Source organism: Empidonax traillii, unplaced genomic scaffold, assembly GCF_003031625.1.
Source record: "Empidonax traillii isolate 1590-97213 ecotype Southwest subspecies unplaced genomic scaffold, ASM303162v1 scaffold169:size887049, whole genome shotgun sequence".
NCBI classification, from domain to species: Eukaryota; Metazoa; Chordata; class Aves; order Passeriformes; family Tyrannidae; genus Empidonax; species Empidonax traillii.
In genome coordinates this window covers 602,732-624,615 of record NW_020955362.1, presented here as the reverse complement: position 1 = coordinate 624,615, position 21,884 = coordinate 602,732, and the positions used below count along the sequence as shown (strand labels likewise).

At 36.3% G+C, this 21,884-nt stretch overlaps 1 protein-coding gene across 3 annotated transcripts in view; it reads right to left on the bottom strand.

Annotated features, from left to right (window-relative positions):
- Positions 1–21,884, bottom strand: part of FGF14 (fibroblast growth factor 14) — a 396,337-nt gene that overhangs the window by 149,148 nt on the left and 225,305 nt on the right. Inside the window, exon 2 of one of the 3 annotated variants that reach the window (XM_027885653.1) lies at positions 20,728–20,767. The exons of the other annotated variants lie outside the window; for them this stretch is intronic. The gene's annotated coding sequence lies outside the window, so the exon portion shown is untranslated. The remainder of the gene's footprint in view (positions 1–20,727; positions 20,768–21,884) is intronic. 3 annotated transcript variants of the gene reach the window in all.

Genomic DNA, 21,884 nt, shown 5'->3' with positions numbered 1-21,884 from the left:
TTTAATAACTGAGTTACATTTTTTTAAAATCAGTGGAAGCCTACTTTAAGGAATGTTCAGGGATTCTTTGCAAAGAGGCAGTATCATGCAAATAGTGAGGCCATTTCAAAGGCAATGCCAGGACATAGGATAATTTAAATACTTTTTGTATAGAGAGAAAGAAGATATAACAGATTGAAGGAATTTTTAGGCTGTTTTAATTTGTTCACTAACATTCTTCTGTACTTCAACACTGTGTGCATTACTAGATCAGAAAGCAAACCTGAAAAACAAATGTTAAAGCAAATGATCATTATTACCCTGTATGTGCTCTGAGCTTTATGAGAAGATATAGACTAGCTGGACCCAAGTCTCCGTCATGACTTCTGAAGTACAAGGCTTGTAACAGTGTGATCTCTGCACTGGAGTTTGCTCAGACTTGGCTCTAGAACTGTTATCTTTCCATTTGACAAATCCTATGAAGATCTGTGGTTCTGCAGTGCTACCTTGACCCTCCTATGTAGTATCTGACTGACTTTAGTAAGCTGTTAATGCATTCAGATATGCATTTATAGTTTTGCCTTTAATGCTTTTCTTCAGATTATATTATGACTGCTGACAGCAGGGGCCTGTGAAGACCTACCCACAGTCCCAAAGACCTACTCAGAAGTCTCAAAATAGAAAAAAGACTATGAGCAGTGAAGAAACGTGGGGGCTGGTGACCTCTAGTTCTGATTAGCATAAGAGTCCTCTCTCACAGTTAAATAAATATAGAAGAAACCACGAAGTAATTGAGGGCTAATTAGTCTTACAAACTGAAGCAATAATCAGATTGAATTATCTTTCCATTCTTTCTTCAAAGAAGATGTTATTGAACAAGTAAGTGTGAATGACATGTTCCATGAATCCCTCTAAACAACCTATGGAAGAAAGCCTTGGCTATAAACTGGAAAGAACTTTTGCACACGTCCCACCCAGCTTAGTCTTGTCTGCAAACTGACTTAGGGTGCATTTAGCCTCTCGTCCATACCGGTGATAAAGTTATTAAGCAGGGCTGGCCCCAACACTGAGCTCTGGGGAACCCCACTAGTGACCAGCTGCCAAGGAGATGTAGCAGCACTCACTACCACTTTCTGGGCTGAGCCATAGAGTCAGCTTTTAATATAACAAAGAGTCCAACTTCCAGCCTTTCCAGCAGAATGCTGTGGGAGACAGTATCAAAGGCCTCAGTGAAGTCCAAATAGATAACATCCACAGTCTTTCCTTCATAAAAGGGGGATCAGGCAGAGAGACCTTATTGCTCTCTACAACGCCCTGAAAGGAGGTTTTTAGCAAGGAGGGGGTTGATCTCTTCTCCCAGGCAACTGGCAACAGGGCAAGAGGAAATTGCATCAAGCTGCACCAGGAAAGGTTCAGTTTGGGCATCAGAAATGCCCAGGGAGATCGTGAGGTCACCATCCCTGGAAGTGTTCAAGAAATGACTGGACATGGAACTTCGTGCTGTGGTTTAGTTGACAAGGTGGTGATCAGTAAAAGGTCAGACTTGACAATCTTGGAGATTTTTTCCAACCTTAATGATTCTATGATTCTATGCTTGTATTGAGTTGTTCACTGACCTATTTTCCCAGTTATTTCAAACACCCAGATTCAATGGCTGCATTGTGTGAGACACAGAGAAACTGCATATTTATACTTGTTATGATGCTGAAAACCTCTTTCATGCCAGCCCATTTTATAACAAGTACTTATCTTTATTACAGCGATAGCACTGGTGAAGTGATTTTCATGGAATCAATGGCAAAATGTCAAAGATTTTGAGAGATCAGACCCAAAATATTTGCCAATTAGAGTACTCCAAATTTATTTTGAATGCATGTAAAAATGTTTATCTCCACTGAGGCAGTGGAGGAAGACCTCCTTCTTATTTCAGCTTGCAAATTTATTTGTGCAACAGTTAGAAATATAAGAAAAGCACAATTAAATGCTGTATTATATATAGTTTCTCCCTTTGTGTTGGGATAGGTCAGAGCACATCATGTGCTTTGTTAGTCTAACAAAGACCATTGGAAATATATGTCCAAAAATTACCTTTGCTGGAATAACTGTCTTATTAAGAAATGGTTTCGACAATGAAGTAAAGATTTGTGGCATCTTCCTCCTAAAGAGGGTATGTGTTCAAATCCTTGGACCTCCAACCCCAGCCTGTTATGAAGTAATAATACTGAATTTGTCTTAAGTAATATAGGTAAAAGTAGGGTAAAAAGGGAAGGCTGTGGGGAAATAAAGGAATAAAGAAGATGTATGTCATAGCTACTCAAAACCATGAAGAAAATAGTTTTTCAGTGATGGAAAGTAAGTATATAGAATAATTCAGGGGTGTGGTTTGCTAATATAAGCTAGTATAATTGGTTTTAAAATATCATCCTCAAGAAGAATGTTGTTTATTATGTTATCCATTTCAAATAATACCAAAGCTTCTTCATTTGATATAGCCTTTTTATATAAAACCATAATTCCCTTTGTAAGATATTAGATTTTTTTTTAAATGGCTTGAGTCCAAATATTTGTTAGAGAAATTTCCACTCAGGCTGAAGCATAGTTTTTAAAGTGTTTGGCACTTCTAAAGTCAGCTCAAGTTTAATTTACAGAAAATGAATGAGAGGAGGCAGCACATGCAGATTAAAACCATAGTTTAAAAGGCTCTGATTACATATAATTTTAACAGTTTGAGAACAAAATTAAATTTTCATTTGAGGGATATTTCCTCAAAATAATTAAAATAAGACTGCAAATAGCTCTAGAAAGAATTGTCTTATTTCACTAGAGATTCAGAAGGACTGTGCTGAGTTATGCATGCTTCTGAATTAAGATATTTTGCACTTAATTGATGACTTCACACAGACTGGTGACCACGTAAGAATATCTTGCCTTTGAGCTCACTCTCAGTATCTTATAGTATGAACTGAAAGGAATGTCAGAGACTTTCTTTAGACAGTTACATTGAGATTTTACATTCCACAAAACATAGCTATACACATAGATCAAGAACTTGTGGTTTAAAACTTACGCAGACAACATGAAATAAAGCGGATCAGAAAGGTTTTTTCTAAACCTGCTTGCAGAGAATTTGAAAATAAATGATAGATTCAAATACTCTGATGCTAATGAGGTTAACCATTAAGTGATTCCTTTTTATTTACAGAGTGAAGCAGAGAGTAATACACTCACAGTTATAAAAGTAGAAATTGAGCTGGTGAGAAACACATGTTGGTCTTCTCAACATTTACCTCAAAAGTCTAGCATTAGTGAATAAGCAATTAGCCAGAACTAAAGGTTTCCTGTTTTACATGTTTGGTTGGTTTGTTTTCAAATCATTGGACATTTAAGACGCAGGTTTAAAATTTTATAACAGATCTTTTTGGAATGTTTTTTAGTATCTGATAGTTAGGGCTTATTACTAGTGAGTAATTTTTACTGAGGATTGATTACAAAATAACTGTGTTTATGGAAGTCAGATATATTTATGAGATTTTATTGCATAAAGCATACCACATTCAAATGAAAGTTATATGCAAGAAAAATTATTTCATTCTGTAAGAAGCTATAGCTGAAAATGGTTTATGGTTAGTTTAACATCAAAGCATACATAGTAAAAAAAACAATGTTCTGTACTGCATAAGAAATTGCTCATTAAATATTTTAAAGAGAAGAGGGAAAAAAAGGAAGAATACGTTGTTATTTTCTGGAGGTCAGCTTCACTTAATATACTGTAAAGAAGTATGCTGAAATTAAATTTTCCAGGAATTTAAAAGCAAACACAATTAGAGTCCTAAAAAATAGTCCCAAAAACCCTGCTTGTACTTGGCAAAAGTTAGTTTGCTAATATATTTGGTCATCACATAGCCCCATTTCCAAGGAGGGGTAGTCAAAGAAATCAGAAACAGAAGTAAGTGAATTCAAATTTATTTATTCAGGAAAAGAGGTGAAAACCTCAACACATTATTTTTTTAAGACTGTTATTAACTAGTCCAGTGTCTTGTTGAAATGCATTATTTTGCTATACCAAAAGGACTATGAAAGCAGTTATTTTGTCTGATGTGTTTTCAATATCAGAATCCTTTGCTAGACCTTCTCTAAATGCATGAATTTGCTACAGACACTGAAAAATGTTTTAGTAAAGGATTAAATTAGTGGAAAGTTTGAAACTTAACAAAAAATTAACTTTGATTTACCAAAAAAAAAAATGTTTCCTTGTAAAATGAAAAAGCAATTAGAAGTTTCTGTCATATTTCCAGGATCAGACTTTTGAATTTTTTGATACTTTCAAAATTAAATTACTACTTGTTTGAGGCATCACAGGAGGAGTTATGCCCTTAAAGAAATATTCTACAAGAAGTTGTCATTAGGCTAATTGTAACGATGCTTATTAAAAGAAGAAACAAAATTTGCTGCAGCTCAAACACCATCAAAATTGGGAGCTCCAATAAATGGTCTATCATAGAAGTTGTAGCTACAATGGCAGACACAGATGAGCATACAAAACACACTGTTATTTTACATTTAAATCCGAAAGAATACGATTTTTTCCCTGCTCATCTGTAAGAAATATCTTTTTCTTAAGCTGGATGCTTGCAAATTAATTTCCTTTTTAAAACAGCCCTTTGAGCAGAAATCATACTCAATTTGCTTTGGTGTAGAGTTTCTACAGGAAATGTCCAAAGAAACCCTTCCATTCTTCTATCACATCCAAAAGAAACTCTCTTTGCTAGAAAATGTTCATGTCTTTATCACCCCAACTTTCAACCTTGCAACTTAGGCTAATGCTTTCAAAGGCAGTCTCTTAACTCCCAAGGCAATGCTTTTAGGATTATAACCTACTCACCACAAACACTTTCAAGGGCTGATAATCTCCGTTTTTGAAGGCAAACCAAATATCGTTGCCCGAGGTTATAATGTCAGTCATGTTACATGACAGCAAAAATCACCGAGCCCTCTTCCATCTGCTGTACCCATACAAATTTCCGGTTTTTATTACAATAAATCATATATAAGCTAGTAGTCAGTAGCTAAAACAAAATTTCTGAAATAACCTCATGTTTTGCAAAGAAAAATAAGAATGGTAAAACTTGTATATTGGAATGAGCTTTGAGGAATATAGTCCTGATACCTGATACTGAAAGGAACAATTGCTTATGTAAATTAGCCCAAAAGGAATATGTAAAGAAAAGCCTAAGTTCAGCAAAAATATAATGAAATAAATATTTCTCAAAAAAAGCTGTCTTTAAAGAAATATGTCCTCATTTTTCATTGTCCAGTTGTTGTACCATAATGTTAATACTTGAGAACAGGGAAGTGAACAAAAAAAAAAAAAAAAAGGCATTGTAAATTAAATTATTTTAGTGGCAGTGAAATACATATGGTGAAAACTAAATTTAGATTGGCTGTGATCCCATGCATCCCATTAATTTTGGCTTTCAAACACAGAAAGACTGCTTGGAACAGCCTCAGCACAGTGGGGTCCTGGCCCAAGACACTGAGGTATTAGATGAGAAGAGTAACCATGTGTAAATATTCACACATACATAAACAGACAGGAAGCAATGCATGTAAAATTCCAAATATGCATTGTCCCCCATCCCTCATTTACCTCCCTGAAATGTATCTACATGAAGATCAGACACTTGTCCTTAATCACAGCCTAGTAGTGTCTAACAGGACACAAGCAAAGCTTATACACTCCACTCTTGACAGGGCAGAAATTTGTAACAGAAACATTAATGTTAGTATGAATTAAACGAATGGAAGTGGAGTTTTAAAGGGAAAGGGGGGAGGGAAAAAGAACGTGTAGGTATACAAGGTAAAAGTCTTTGATTTACAGGATAAAGGTTTCAGTTTCTTAGAGTTAGTCAAGAGAATCCCAACATCAGTCAGCTCCTGGCAGGAAGACATGCTCAAGGAAATCTGTGGGCAAATTGGGTAGAAATCTGAACTTCCTTAGTTCCAGTGATTGATATGTAGGGTCTATCCTCATTATCCCTCTTCTCACTTCGCACCATTTCGCATTGAGCTGGTATCTTGAGTTTTTATATGTTGAACTTTCCATTTAAAAAAGAATAAAGCAAGAGTTTTCTATCCACCTGACAGTCCACAACTGTGCCTCTAGTTGCTTCTGTAGCCTGATTGGCAACATGGGTCCTGAAAAATCATAGGCTGGAAAAACACTGTAGAGACAAAAGTTCCCCAAAAAAAGGGAATTCCAGAAATCCAGTGCTGCAATATCTTGCCAGATTCAAATTCCCCTGTCAAAACGAAGCTATTGCAACCCATTCATCAGCTTTGGAATTCGAGAAATATCTCTACTCCATCAGCTGTCACTTTGCATCTGTGTACTAAACTGGGAGTCACAGTGTAAACTGAAGTGGCCTATAATGTATTTGTATACCAAACCAAGATAACTTGAGAATGAGAAAACTGTGTCTGCTTTACATCCTACCAGGATATAAAGGCTATCCACTTAGGTTTGTGTTCAGATATAAATGATGACTATTTGGAGGTTTGTTCTGTGTGATCTTACAGAAAAAAAAAAAAAAAAACAACAAATAAAACCAATCAGACTAAATTGGTTACCTTTCCCAATTTTCTTGTTTCTGAAATATTTCCTTACTGAAGTCTCTTACTAAAAGATGTGCTTATCATTCTTGTGAAATTCAGAGGGAGATTTTACTTGGGAAGGTGACAGAAGTGAGAAAAGGAAAAATAAAGAAGCAGAAAAATGCAGCTACATTGAATTTTTTTTTCTTCCCCCCAGATGCTTTCTATTTTGATCTGTTGTGTCCCACAGCTTGATAAATGGTTAAATTAAGGACAGTAGTTGAAACTGAAATGTGAATGAATTGCTTCGTTAGTGTTTTCAGGCTCCATTCTAGAGTAAAAGTACACAACTGGGTTTGACATAAAAGTGAACTCTGTTTAGGGTACAATAAAAACTGCAATGATGTTTCAAGTATAATCTTGCAAACTAATACAAGTCAGCTGGAACATGTTGGCTGTTTCTGGCTGTCAAAACAAGACATTTAGAGAGGTATTTCCCCAGCTAAGATTCATCTAAAAGAAATGTTATTTTTCCTGTTAAAGTTCTGCAATTGCTCTAAGTTACAGGTGAGGGCACTATAAGCAAAAATAAAACCTTGGGACAAGCTAAATGATGACACTTTTAAAGTGAAATATCTTCAAAAGGCACAACGAAAATGTGATCACTGACATCTCAAATTACAGGATAGTAAATCCCAATTGAAGAGTTTTATATTTTGCACATAAATACTATTACTTAGGGAATAATTGTAGCTTTTCCCTATAAACTGTATATTATGTGCACTTGCATGTAGACATTCGAAGAAAATTGCCTAAAACCAAAATTTATATAACCAGATATGATTACCTATGAAAGGTTAAATCTGCTGCCCTGTGTACTTGAATCAGGGAATAACCTGAGATACAGCTGTGCAGGAAGAGGAATTAAAGTACTAGCTCAGATTTCTTTCTTCTGTGGTTATCAACCTTCACTTGATAATGTTGCAGAACTGATATTCTGTGTTTTAATTTCATTAAATAAATGCAATGTTAGAGTTCTGTACTTGTTTTCAAATAATAATTTCAAAAATCACATACTCAGAATTATCTGAATAGCATTATTAAATGGCCTAACATTAAATAATAAATAGCTTTTTTCTTTTCTAAGTTGCTAAATATGGCTATAAAAATAGAAATTTTTTTTGTTTCTTATTTTCATCTTACTTCTATTTTACTAGTATGAAAGGTATTTTGAAAGACAGCTACCTTGATTTTTCCATTAGATATATCATTTCACTTCCAAATACTTAATTGAATTAAGCAGGGAAATAGGCCACATTTAGTTACTGATGTAAATGAGATGGTTTTAAAGAATATTCATTATCAAACTCTTTCTCTGACAGTGAAGCACTTTTTCTTTTTAGATGACTCAGCATACAGTTCAAAAGTTTAGCAAGAAATGAATAAAGTATTTAAAAGTTTTGAACAGGGTTTGGACTTCGATTTCATATTAATTTTTTACAGTCTGATATGAAATAACGGAAATGTAAGGCATTTTTCTAGAAAGACTGATAAGAAAAGATGCAGATTGTTGTCTGAAAACTAGTATGAGGCAAATGAAGACGCTGGCATGGCTCATGCACGAGAGTGGAGTCTTATATTTGTCTTCCTCTGAGTAAAATTCTTAAAAATAAACAAACCAAAAAAAAAAAGTGTTCCAAGAATATGAAGTAAGGGGAAAAAAAAGGAAAATAAGAAGAAAATAGCTACAGTCTCTGGGATTTTAAAACCTATGAGACTTTCAACAGTTTGCAACCTTGAGCTATTACTGCCTTACTTTAATGAAACTATGTAGGGAGAAATATGCTGTAGTGAAAAGCTTCATGCAGAGAAGACAAACAGAAATATTTGAATCAGTTAACAAAAGTCTGTCATCCCTCATGAAGCACTAGACATCAGGTTCAAAACCTAAGCTAATAAAATTTCAACTAATCCAGTGTCTGTAGGCTCTGCGACACAGAATTATAAAATGCCTAAATGTTTTGATCTTAACCCACATTTAACCCATCAGATACAAAAGTAAGCAAAGCCTGCTTGGTAAACAGAGGGAGTCACAGTGGAACTCACTTCTAAAACCTGCGATATCAGGTCAATTTTTCTATGCAACTTTATACTGCCTAAACACAAAAGCTAGTCAACTCAAATTCTAGGTCTAAATCATCTACTAATGGGCCAAAATAATGCACTGTGTGCATAAGTGGTTTGCTCAATGCCTTCTTTATTCACAACAACACTGTGAAGAGCTGTATAACCCCAGAATGGTCCCCAGGATCCCAAGACAGGGAGCAAGGTTGTCTGTAAAACACATGGTGAGGATGAGGAACCAGGAGCACGATGATGATGGAATCGCCTACTCCTAAAATACTGCAAGAAGACACTTCAGGGTTACCAAAAATCTCTTCAAAATTCCAAAACCTATCTCCTTAGAGCAGACACCTAACCCATATTTTTAGTTAACTCTTCTAGACTACCCTATTTTCACTTCCAGTGGTAATACACCTTTGGATTCCCAGAAACCAGCTGCAAGTGCAGTGACTCAGAATCACCCCAGTGGATTTGGAGCTCACGTCTTCCCAAGTGTATTAAAATGGTTTGAACAGTATTATGCAATTCAGAGAGCTCAGTCTGGTTCTTGTCTCTCCTTCCCTTTTTTTCAAGAAAAAGCCTTAGGTGCATTTTGGATAGAATGTCTTCATGTGTGAATCCTATACACTGAGGCTCTGGTGCAGGAGGTGCTGCCGTGCCAAGTCCCTCTCACACCTAGTCAAGAGCTTGTTACCAGGTTGCCTCAACCTGTTGACAAGAAAGTGCTTCCTTATACGCACTGAAATAAAATTTGGGGCAAGAAGTTGTCCCTATAGAATTTAAGTCCCCTCAATGTTAGGGGGAGATAGCTGAGAAGAGCGGCTTTGGACTACAACTTGAACCTGGTTTCCAAGGTGTCATTCCTAAGGATGTACTTCTCTATGCATTACTCCTCAGTGAGTGAGAATGCACTTTTATAACATTTTGAAAGCATAAGTACCTATAATGAGCTTGATGATACAAAATAAAGATAACAGTGTCACAGTGAGGCAAATGCAATTTTTCTTTCAACTCAAGGCAGCCGAGCTATCATCCCATGTTTCATGTTTTGAGCGCAAGAGAGCACTACTGCCATACTTAAATATTTTAAGTTAAACCTCTAACACTTAGTAAGATTTTGATGATGTTAAGTATGAGCAGCTACAATTAAAAAAATAACTATGAAAATAACAAAGTAATGCCTTGTTTTCACAATAGCAAAAGACTGTGGAATTAAAAAAATTCCAAGTTGTCACATAAATTTCAGAATTTAACAAAAATATATTTTCTTTCATACTTGTTTTCCAGTAGAAACAAATCATGAATGTAGACATTTATCTGATATATATTCCTTCCACAAAAGTGGTAGTTTTGATATAAACAAGTAAGTTTCACTGAATCTTCCATGCAAATGAAGATTAAACAGTTGGTATTTATCAAACAAATGATGAGAACAGTCTGGTAAAACACAAATTAAAATCTATTGCTGAAGCTAAAAATATCTATAAAAATTATTCTGATGGTACCTACCCATATTATTTAAGAGTCTAAGTTCCCAGGAGGTAAAAAAAAAGAAAGATTTTTTTTCCCGCTCTGCTTCCCTCATCATCTACCTTGCTACCACCAAAGGAGCCATGAACCCCAAAACTGTTATTGACGTAAGTGTCCTGCAGATCACATACTTTTTAGGGCCCTCTATTATATCCATATATTACCGATCATCAATCTGCCAATTTCAAATTTTCTTTACTCCAGAGTGGTAAAAGCAGGGTTCTTAAGTATTAATTTTAGACAACACAATGCAACTGCGACAATTTGTGATGCATGATACTGGATTTTCATTGCAAACTATTTTTATCATGTGTATAACATCAAGTAGAAGGTCACCTAACATCATACGTAAAGCACCGAAAGAAGGTGCATTTCTATCAGAGCACAAAGAAACTCCCTCCAAGTAGGTTCAGAAGTAAGAAGTCCCAAACATCTGATATCAAGCTCTGTGAGAAAGAATTTCTTTAATGAAGAACACAAAACATTGACAGTGGGAAAGTACCATAAAGAGTTGATTCTTGCAGCAATGCTCTGCTGAAACAACCAGTGAAAGAAGGAGAGCCTCAAGATAGAAGGGCCACTATGCCTCAGCCAAGAAACCATATATTTCTGGAGATTAGGAGCCCACAGCAGGAACTGATTGGCCCAAAAGATGGCACTTCTTATGAAATGGATGTCTAAATACTTCAGAGGACACATCTCCTTTACTTCAAGGCTTCACACAGTTTTAAGTTAGCAGTAGTATTTACCACAGATTCGTGACCAATAATCATAAGGAAAACTGCCATTGTCATGTTCTAGCATCCATTTCCACATCCCTCCTGATATTGTTCAGCCAGATCTACTTTATTTAATTTGCTTGGATTTGTAGGCCTTCATGAAAAAATTTGTTATCTCTTGTATAAATGAAGTAAGCCATGCATGTGTAAGAAAAGAAGAGTTTTTTACTGAAACCAAAGCATTATCTTAGCAAGAAGTATGCATATCATAATAAACCAAATATTCATGCAAATTAATGTCTGAAAAGAATGACTTGTAGACTAAGACAAATGCATGCTCACACATTTCAATATCACATAAATGCATGTGACGATTTGGACCGTTATTAAATGCTAACAGAATTATAACAGCCAGGTACCACATTTACTCAGGATATTATGCTGATACACCACAGATGCAAAACTATTACTAAATTTAATACCTGCACTTCCATAAAGAAGGCTAGTGGTTGCATCTAAGACACCCCAATATAATATATTAAATTAAATATCAACAGGCTCTTAATTGATTAAATTTATTACATCGAAAGAAAAACATCAAAGAAGAGGAGAAAATTTTTGGATAGTCTGAGTGAAGAAGTTTCATTGGAATATTCTTTGGTGCTTTTATACTGAAATTTGTGCTTCCTCTTAAGTATAATGCTGGTCTTAACAAGTGATGTCAACTTCAAAACATGCCTGAAGAACAGAATGAAGCCTGGTGGTGAAACAATTTATGAAATGATGCATAAATAGCCTGTGCAGTTTCCCTATGAGACTTGACAAAACATGCTGGATTCTATCCAGACATCAAAATGTAATTAAGTATGATTTATTATGTATATTCATGGATTATTCACATCTGAACACTCCACTTGCTTGAACTGCATTAGGGTATTTGGCCCTGATCTATGAAATATTTTAAGTGAAAAATCAAATTTAAGAAACTTTTCCTGGAGGAAATAATTTTCTCTTTGTCTCCCTTTCTACAGATCTAGAGCAATTAATAGTGTAAGACACTGGATTATGTGAGACCATAAATCTAAATATTTAAAATAGCAACAGATGGTGCCAATACAACACACAGTGTGATCCTGCAGGAAAGAGAGCCCAGCTATGGGAGTAACACAAATATTCCATATGTTCAGGTTGGTGGTGAACACATTAAACAAAAAATTATTTGGTCCCAATGGCAACAGAATTGCCACAATTCCTACATAAACCAACAAGTTTTCAAAACAGTTCAAGAACCATCCTGTGCCAGATCTCTACATTTTCATGCCTTTATCAGGACACTCTTTTCAAATACACCAAAAGCCAAAAGAAGCTCCATTTACTCTCATTTCTAAAGATGAGAAATCTCTCATCTCTTAAATCCTGCCAGATGAGCCTTAACCTGTTTTGTTCTTAATTTAGGAGGCTGAAATTTTTATTTAAAGAAGTGGTATCTGATAATTAAGAAAAGAAGAGGTGCATTTCTCCCCTTGCTCTACTCTTCTCCCCCCCATTCCCTGCTCGATGTAAATATGTTTGTTTGTAAATGTTCTGCATATTTCAATGTGGCTCAAACAACTTTTACGAGACACTGAGAAAAAACCACAACCTTCACAGTCCACCCTCCAACAGTAAAGGTGTTATCTTTGGCTATGTGGCTAAAAAACACACTACTACTGCTTCCTTTTTTAAAGTACGCTTGCTGTAACACTCCTGTGTACCACAAACTCTTCATTCCTCCAAGGTTTAATTTGGCCTTCTTTCTGGCAGCTAAATTTGGCAACAAATTTGAGATCCTGTAATGTAACCACATTTCTATGAAATTCTCTCTGTGTGGCCAGTCACTGGCTGGGGACACTCAGAAGTTGTTATACCACCAACATTAATTTTGCTGTTTGTCATGTCCTGCTATCAAGGCCTAAAGAGTGTTTACAAACCCTATGGGCTATATTATGGACTGTTTAGTTGTAAAAATATGCTAGGAAAATGGAGACTAAATATCAGGATTTGTTCTGGAATAAAAATGAATACATCTGATAAAGGTATTTAGGTTGAAAGCAATGCAGCTTGTCAGCAAGGGAGCGTTGCAACAAAGTTTTAAGCATAAAGTAGAAAAAAACCCCATCCATTTCCAAAAGGAAAAATCATTCACTCTTTTTTTGCCATTGAGCTAACTAAATAATACTGTCTAATTTTATTTATTTATTTATGTGAAAATGCTTAGCATCCTGTTACTATGGTAACAATTTGCCTTGCTGAGTGCGTCTTTGTTAACATCCCCTTGCTGTAGTAATGCTTCCATCTGGCAGTGACAATTTTTTTGCTTGAGTGAAAATTCCCCTAAAGTATAAAAATCAGGCCACTTATTTTTAGAAAGCTGACTGCCCCACCTCCTACTGACTTGCAGAGTCCCAGTCAGAACCTCTGTAAATTCAGTCATGTGATATTGATATCTTAATGAAGGGGATAAGCAACACTGTAAAAAATGATTGAGTTACAAAGTTAACCAGTTGTCCTCTTGCCTTTGATGGAGAAGGTTTATTTTTCAATCTTTTTAAAGAAGTGATGTTTCAAAAATCATATACCCCCCTCTTCACCTCCTTTGCTTCATTGAAAATCAGTGGTATTAGGCAGATGGCAAAATCAACTCCACTATTAGTAAGATGCATTTCAAGAATATCACATGAAGACTAGAAACCCTTCAGTTTCCATGGTAAATCATTTGACTCTAATACGCTTAATAAACATGTTTCACATTCCATACTCTGTGGGTCAAACTGAAATAATGTAACCACAATTATTAGGCCAAATAAATAAGGTAAGAATTCAGAGGAGCAGCAAAAAATGGGTATGTACTGACAACAAGCCAGGTTGGACAGATATACAAACAAGAGCTCTTTCAGTAATGGGCCTCCCTCATGTCTACGTTTTGACATTTCAGTAACTCTTCTGAATTGTGCTCTAAAGTATAAAATAAGCATTATTTTTCAGTTAAAAATAATGTAAGTGGTACTAAATGTTTAATCAAATTATATCATGATTGTATTTTATATATCTCATTATTATAAGTCAGCTGATTTATATATGATTCATGTATTAGACATGTTCTTCAAGATGCATGAAACCAGCCAAATAATCTTTTTAGATTTTGGGGGGAATACAGGTAACCACCAAACTGATGATAGGTCTTAGGACGGGTTTTAGACTTACATATTTAAGTCTTTGTTGTACACGAAGAGTGTGATATGGGACTACATTTTTCTCGATCACTCATCCAAGCATGTGACATTGTTGATTTCTCCCTTCAAAATCCAGAGCATAAGACCAGAATGTTCTGTCCTGCTCTCCTGAACATATGACAGGCTGCTTTATATGCAAAAAATTGCTTTCCCTCTGTGTTCATATACAGACAAATCTCCATCTCAGTAATGGGTGTTTTGTCACTGAAAGTAAATGTTATCAGGAAAAAAAACAATGAATTGACAGTAGCGTCTTAGCATGGTACTTAAAAACAGTGGAGAGAGCGTCATGTAGCTTGACCAGAAACATATTGATGGAAGAAATGCATTGATGGTCACAATTGGAGAGCTGAGAGGCTGCAATGACTTTTAAATTCTAGGCCAGTTCTGTAGGGTTTGAATGCATTGTTGAGCAGATATGTTTTAAACTGAGAATATTTCATGTGAACAGTTGAGAAAGAATCTGAAAAACAAACGCAAAATATTGAGTCCTATGTTGCACAGCATCAAATAACCCGTATTTCTGAGTGAGAACTCCCTAAGTTACCTTAGGGAAATGACTGAATGTCTGGTTATCTTTGATGATTCTCGGGTTTGGGGTCTCAACAGAACTTCCAAACTGCAATTTTACAAAATCTTGTTTTGTTTTGTTTTTTTACATTACTGCAAGCTTCCCTTGCTTCACAATGCCCACTATTTCCCTTGCCCACTATTCTTTGGGGGTTTTATTTTTTACTATTGAAGAAACATGTTGCCAATTTATTAAACATGAGAAAAACAGTTTTTTGAAGAAACTGAGGAGAAAATTCACCATTAAAAATCTAGTTTCACTTTTTAAAGGATGCTAGCATATGTAAGATAACTTTGGAAAGGTTATAATCTGTGAGGAATACTGTTATCAATTTCCTGACCAGAAAACAAAATGATAGCATGGAGCTCCTTAAGCAAAAGGATAACACCCAACGTTTTTATTTTTTTCCTTATAAAGTAAAGAAATCTAACTTTTATTGAAGGTCATTAATCGCTCTTTGTGTTACACACCATTATAAAGTGCATAGTTCTTTTCTTTAGGGAAAAGGTGATCTGTTGAAAAGAGAAACATTTCTTTCTCCAGTATCTTTTATAGAGAAAATTTAATACATATATTTACAGTGCAGAAGTCACATGAACAAAACTAGCTGAATTCTCAGAGCTACACATTCCTTGAACGGATATGTGAAAATAATAATTTACCATACCCTAGCCATAAGCATGGCACTAAGACAGACATCAAACTCCGCTCAGATGGTTAGGAAGAATCATCTTCTGATAGGTCCAGTCTCTCTATTAAGTATGAATAAGTATCCCTATCTCTTAGCGAGGCTAAAGGGAGATAGGTTGAATCATCACCCTGCTTGTCATCTCAGTGCTGCTGTGCAGATGAGACACAGCTTCAATGAAGTCAACAGTGCTGAAACATGAAGGAAGCAATGGCATGAACACAATCTTTTGGTTTTGCTTTTGCGGGGTTTTTTTCAGGAGAATTAGACTGGAGTCACTTCAATGACTGAAAGAATCATAGAACGATTTGGGTTTGCTTGCACATGCACTACAGGTTTGCCTCACCTCAAACTCAGGAAAGCTAATATTTTGATGATTCCCCTTCCCTTGTAAGTAGTTGCATAAGAAGGTTGCTTCTTTTTGGCCGATGTCTATTTATTTTGGACATCAAGTCCATGACTAATAATTTTCTCTTCACATTACCTCCAGAATACCATCTCAGAGTTTAGCAAGAGAAATCTCTTCTCTTACTACTGCTAATGAGAATTATAAATAGCTTGAAACAAGAAGAAAAAAAAATATCAGAAATAGAGGATACCAGAACTTATTTTAAAGGCAAGAATTGTTCTATTCATGGTAAAATAAACATAATATATTTGGCATAAAATAAGAACCTTGTGAACTATATGTCAAAGAAAGCTAGACAAAAGTAGACCCTATCTGAAAAGTAAACAGACATCAACATAGAGCTACTATTAATTCTGATTTGTTACACCTGAATAACAGCTTTCAGCTACTGATGCAATTCAAACCTTAACATCTTTCTAATTCACATTATAAAAATCCAAAATGACTGAAGAACAAGAATTTTTTAAATATATGAAACTTCATACTCCAAGTATCTTGTCTCAAAATCTACCCTTCAGTATTCTAAAGTGTTCTATTTCATTATTTATACCAGAAAACTTACAAAAATCTGGCAAATGACAGAAAATACACCCAGACACCTGCTACTAAGTATTTATTCATGCCCGTAGGAAAGCTTAAAAAGGTTTTATATTCTTAGCAAATTATGCATCTACTTCATCACATTAGGAGGATTGTTGCAAACTTTTTTTGTAGGAAACAGCAAATACAAGACTGACATGCTGCAATGTGTGTCTTTCATCCACAATTCAGCCAAAATAGATACTGATGTCTTCACTGCTAAAGAAGATTTTGAGGAGCTGTAGAGATACCATGGACTGTCTAGAAGTCCCCAGATGCCACTATTCCACTCCATTCCAAGTGGTAAAAGAATCACTATTCCACACCCATTCCCATTAAAATATATTCCATCCACAGCACCAAGACAAAGACATTATGTATCTATATAACCTGGAGGTGGTGTCCACCCCACTATAGGTCAAGAACAACTTGTGAAACTAAAATGGACAACCTTTTAGGCTGCATAGAGAGAAGGGGTTTGATGATTATGCAGATGAATCACAATCTTATTAAAAAAAAAAAAAAGGCAATGGAAAAAAGCCAAACCCCTCTGCACCCAGCTCAAATGGAACTTAATCCACAGCAATTATTCATCCTTTTGAAACTTTTAAAGTGCCATTTTTCTTGACATCTTAGTAGCCCATGCACTTTCTGTCAAACAGACAGCTCTATTCAATATGTGTCACGTCTATGCAATGAAGTTATCATGAAAATTAATGGTAATGTTATGAACCACAGAATAAAAGCAATTAACTTTTTTTTTCCAAATGCCAACAGTACAAAACCTCTACATCTTAATTAGTTCACTATCATCTTACTTCATATTTTTCCACAACTTGCAGTTATTATTTAAATATAATACACTTTGGGGACTCATTTTCCATCATGATGGAGTAGTTTTGCTCCATGTTGACAATATCATCATCATGGTTATGCTTCGTGAACGAAGATTTGAGAGGGGCTCTACCCACGTTTGCTACAAGCGCGCTGATGATGTTGACAATATGAACTAAATTTTACTCCAGTCTGGGAAGAACCTCTCCATCAAGAAAGGCTGTAATTTCTTGTATTTGTTTTGTGTCGCTGTTTCTTAGTAGCAGGGTGTTGGAGGTGGTTTTTGTGATTATGGAGAGCATAATTATGGTGGTTGAACAGCCTGTGTTGTAAGGGATTTTAAGGTGTGATGTTATCGCGGAATTGCAGCTTCAACTGCCATCATGTTGCAAGTGGTTGCCATGAACATCGTGCTCAAGAGCTGGTGTCAGCTGTCATTGGACACTTCGTAGAGCCACAGCAGCTCGACCAATCACTGTTTTCTTTGTTGCTGTGTAGACCCTTCATACATATGTATATGTTCCCTATGTTTATGTATTCTCCCATACCCTATCCTAGTTGGAGGATTAGCATGCTCCTCCTGTTCTCCTCCCAGATTCCTGAACCTTCCTCCCCAATCCCTATAAGAATCCTCCATTTTAATAAAGTTTGGATTCAGCTTGTCGACCCCACGCCGAGCTGGCTGGTTGCCTTTTCTAACCAACTCCGACAGCAGGGAAGCTAAAGGGGTGGCTTCTGTGAGAAGCTCCTAGAAGCTTCCTCCAAGTCCAACAGAATCAATGTCAGCCAGCTCCAGGATGGACCCATCGCTGGCCAAGGTTGATGTTGGGCTAATTAGAAATTATGGTAACACTTCTATGATGACATTTTTAAGAAATTAAATTTAATTTTTTTAAAATGTTGTTGTGCAAATGTCATTGTGGCCAGGGAAGGGCAGAGTGAGAATATGTAAAAGGAACAACTACGTAGACAGCAAAGTTTTTGGAGAAGGAGGGGGAGAACGCGCTCCAAGCACTGGAGCTGAAATTCCCCTGCAGCCTGCGGTGAAGGCCATTGAGTCAGGCTGTCATCCTGAAGTTTGTGGAGGTTAATGGGAGTGCAAACATCCACCTGCAGCCCATGGAGGAGACCCACACCAGAGCAGGTGGATACCTGAAGGAGGCTGTGAACCTGTGGGAAGCCCATGCTGGAGCAGGGTCCTGGCAGGGACCTGCTGACCCAGGGAGGGAGGAGCCTAAGGCATAGCAAGTTTTCCTGCTACGAGTTTTGATCCTGGGGGATTGACACTGGATTAGACTATGCTGAAGGACTGCAGCCCATGGAAAAGTGACCTGCACTGGAACAGTTCGCAAAGAACTGTTGCCCATGGGATGGAAACATGTTGGAGAAGTTCATGGAGGACTGCCTCCTGTGGGAGGAACCCCAGGTGGAACAAGCTTCTGCTTGAGCAGCGGCAGGACCAACCTGGGATGAACTGACCGTGACCCCTTTCCCCATCTCCCTGTGACGCTGTGGGGGACGGAGGTAAAGTCAGGGAAGGAGGGAGGGGTAGGGGAAAGTTGTTTTTTAGATTTGTTTTACTTCTCATTCTCCTGCTCTTATTTGGTTAGTAATATATGTCATTAATATCTCCAAGCTGAGTCTGTTTTGCCTGTGACGGCATCTACTGAATGATTGCTCCTGGTACTTAACCCATCAGCCCTCTCATATATTTTCTCTTCCCCTGTCCAGCTGTGGAGGGGAGTGATTGAGTGGCTTTGGTGGGTGCCTGGTATTCAGCCAGGGTCAACACACTACATTTCTTTTAAATGGACCAAGTACAGACAGATCACTCAAAATCCCTTTGTTTCTAGTCTCACAATAGAAAGAAAAGAATTTTCTTGATCATAGGCATCGTGTCAGCCCATAAAGAACACCACTATGCTGAAGATTAAAGTAATCCATTATAACATGTTTTTCTTACAAGAAAAAAACTAAAATCATATTTTAATGAATATCAAACAGATGACATTTATTCTACCTTTTCCATTTACTTTCTTGACACACACTCTCTGCAGACCAGTTAATGTGCAGGATATGATCCCTCAAGTACTGTTACAAGGCTAGTGTGGATTCAGTACTCTGTTGAGAATTTACTGTGTTTTGTTCTTGTTTTCAACTGAAAAGGAAAAGCTTTCGCATCATCATTTCAAATACAAATGCAGCTTTTGTTTCCTAATTATCATGGCTATTTAGACCTTGAAAATATGACTTGTTTTTGCTGTGGCTGTACTGTGCAGATCTTAGGGGTGTCATAGAAACTAGGAGTGATTCACTGGGAAGACACTTTCAGTCAATACTGAACCAACAACCCACAACAACAAAAATAAAAATTGGTTACTGAAGATGGTAACTCTCTTGAAACAAGTTTTTGACACATTATTTGCTTTTCTCTATTCCTCTTAATAACTGAATTCAATAAAGCATTTTCTGCCTTATTTTTTGCACTACAACCATGATGCTTTATGTACCTCTCTGATAAACTGTCAATTTGTACCACTTTAACAAGAGGCCAGAAGTGAGAGCTTTATGACAGAAAAAAAACAATCAACCAACCAATCGGGAAAAAAAAAAACAAAAACACACACACAAAAAAAAAAAAAAAAACCCCAACCAACCAACCAACCAAACAAAACCAAAACACCAAAACCCAAACCACATGAAATGACAATGACTTTTGAATAACTCGCGTGTTGTTGAGAGAAATCTTTTAACACTACACAACACAGTATTTTGAAAGTGCTGTCCTAGACTTAGAAATAATACAACTTCTCTATCTAATACTAATCTTCTCCTTTATTTTACAAGAAAGATACCCCTAATATCTAGGTAATCTGTGCTATGCACAGCTGGGTACCATTTCCCTGTGTCATTCAAACTGATTAAGATTCTGCAACTAGTTTACAATATTTTGATGAAACTTGACCCAAAAAATCAGGCAGTTCTTTATCAGTTCTAAAGCATTAGATTTTCAAAAAGTTACCACACTCTATGCATGTGGTTGATTTTAGTTGAAATAGGAGGATGATTACTCTTTCCGCATTGCAGCTGTTTTCTCCAAAATTGCCCACACAGCAACTTGTTAAATATTTTTAAAGATAATGGATAACTGGAGGACTTCAGATTTCACAATGGCATCTAGAACCCGGTCAGTTTAAGTTCAGTCACACTGTCTCCAAGAGTAAAGCTGATCCAGTACCTATTTGTTGTATGTAATATTTCATTTGTATTCTTCTTAAAATGCTTCAGGTATTTAACTAACAAAAACTGGGAAGACGTGTTTTTATAAAAAGCAGCAAATAGCAGTACAAGGCATCATCGTATGACTGAGCAATTTCTGTGTTAAGATTCGTAGGTAGGGAGAGACAAAGGAGAAAGGGAAAATTACATACCACTATTTGTGTTTGTTGTAGTCCTCCCTCTTCTTCCACCCTACAAAACAAGATCCCATACAGCAAGCGTTATCTACCTACTAGGAAGCAGGAGGCAAAAAGACTGTCAATCACAGGGGTATTACATACAGTAAACTTTCACCCTTTCTCCCCCTTGAAGTCATTAAAAAAATATATGAGAAAATTTGTAGAATTAGGAAATATATTACTATGGAGAAAGTCAGTATAATGTGAAAAGGGGAAAGAGGGAGGAAGATAGGATGGCAAAAAACAAGACTATGACAAAGACAACCACTAGTATGTCATTTAGAGCTTTGTAATTCCTGTCTCCTCCCATCCTACAAAACAAGATTCCATACAACAACCAGAAGTGGTAAGAAATGAAATTTGGTGAAAGGATCCTCTTAATTGCCAGCCTGAAGAATTCTTCAATCAAATAATCCAGCTTAAGCAATAAGTCATGACAACAACAGTGGCAAGAACTGTATCAAGGATCAAATCTCAGCTTTTTATATAGCATCTATTGCTGCCTCAGTCCTTTGATCTAGAAGATTAAAACACTTCCAGTGGGTTGTTCATGAACAGGTATACAGCTAAGGTTTTCCTGTACCCCATGGGGTATCTCCATAGCACTGCTTATTTGCAGTATGGTTTTCTCATAGAATAAAACATCTCTTCTTGACGTGAGCATGGTCTAGGTAAAGGAAGATGCAAGTTCATCTGATGGCTCTTAAGAAAACTGAGAGGCATAGCAATTAATGTATAATGCTGAAAATTGGAAGAGAAAAACACACACTGCACAAACAGCTTCATCTGGAAGTAGTCAGTTCAGAAAAATAACGAATTCTGACTCCAATGGTTGTCTGAATAGAAGCAAATTATAGGGCTTAAAGAAACTCATGTTGAAAATTTTGGAATAACCCAGTTTTGAAATAAGGAATATCCTTTCCTTACTGTCTGACAGATTGTATCTCGAATAAACCAGGTACAGAAACTTCTTACCAGGTACAGAAACTTCTTGAGCACTAAGAAGTGGTTTTTGATCTTACTGGAAAGAGGAATTAACACCCAATAACTTCAGAGATCACTTGATAACAAAAATATCCTGAAATATGCGAGCTCAACAAGTATAAAACAGCTTCGATGCTTAAAAATAT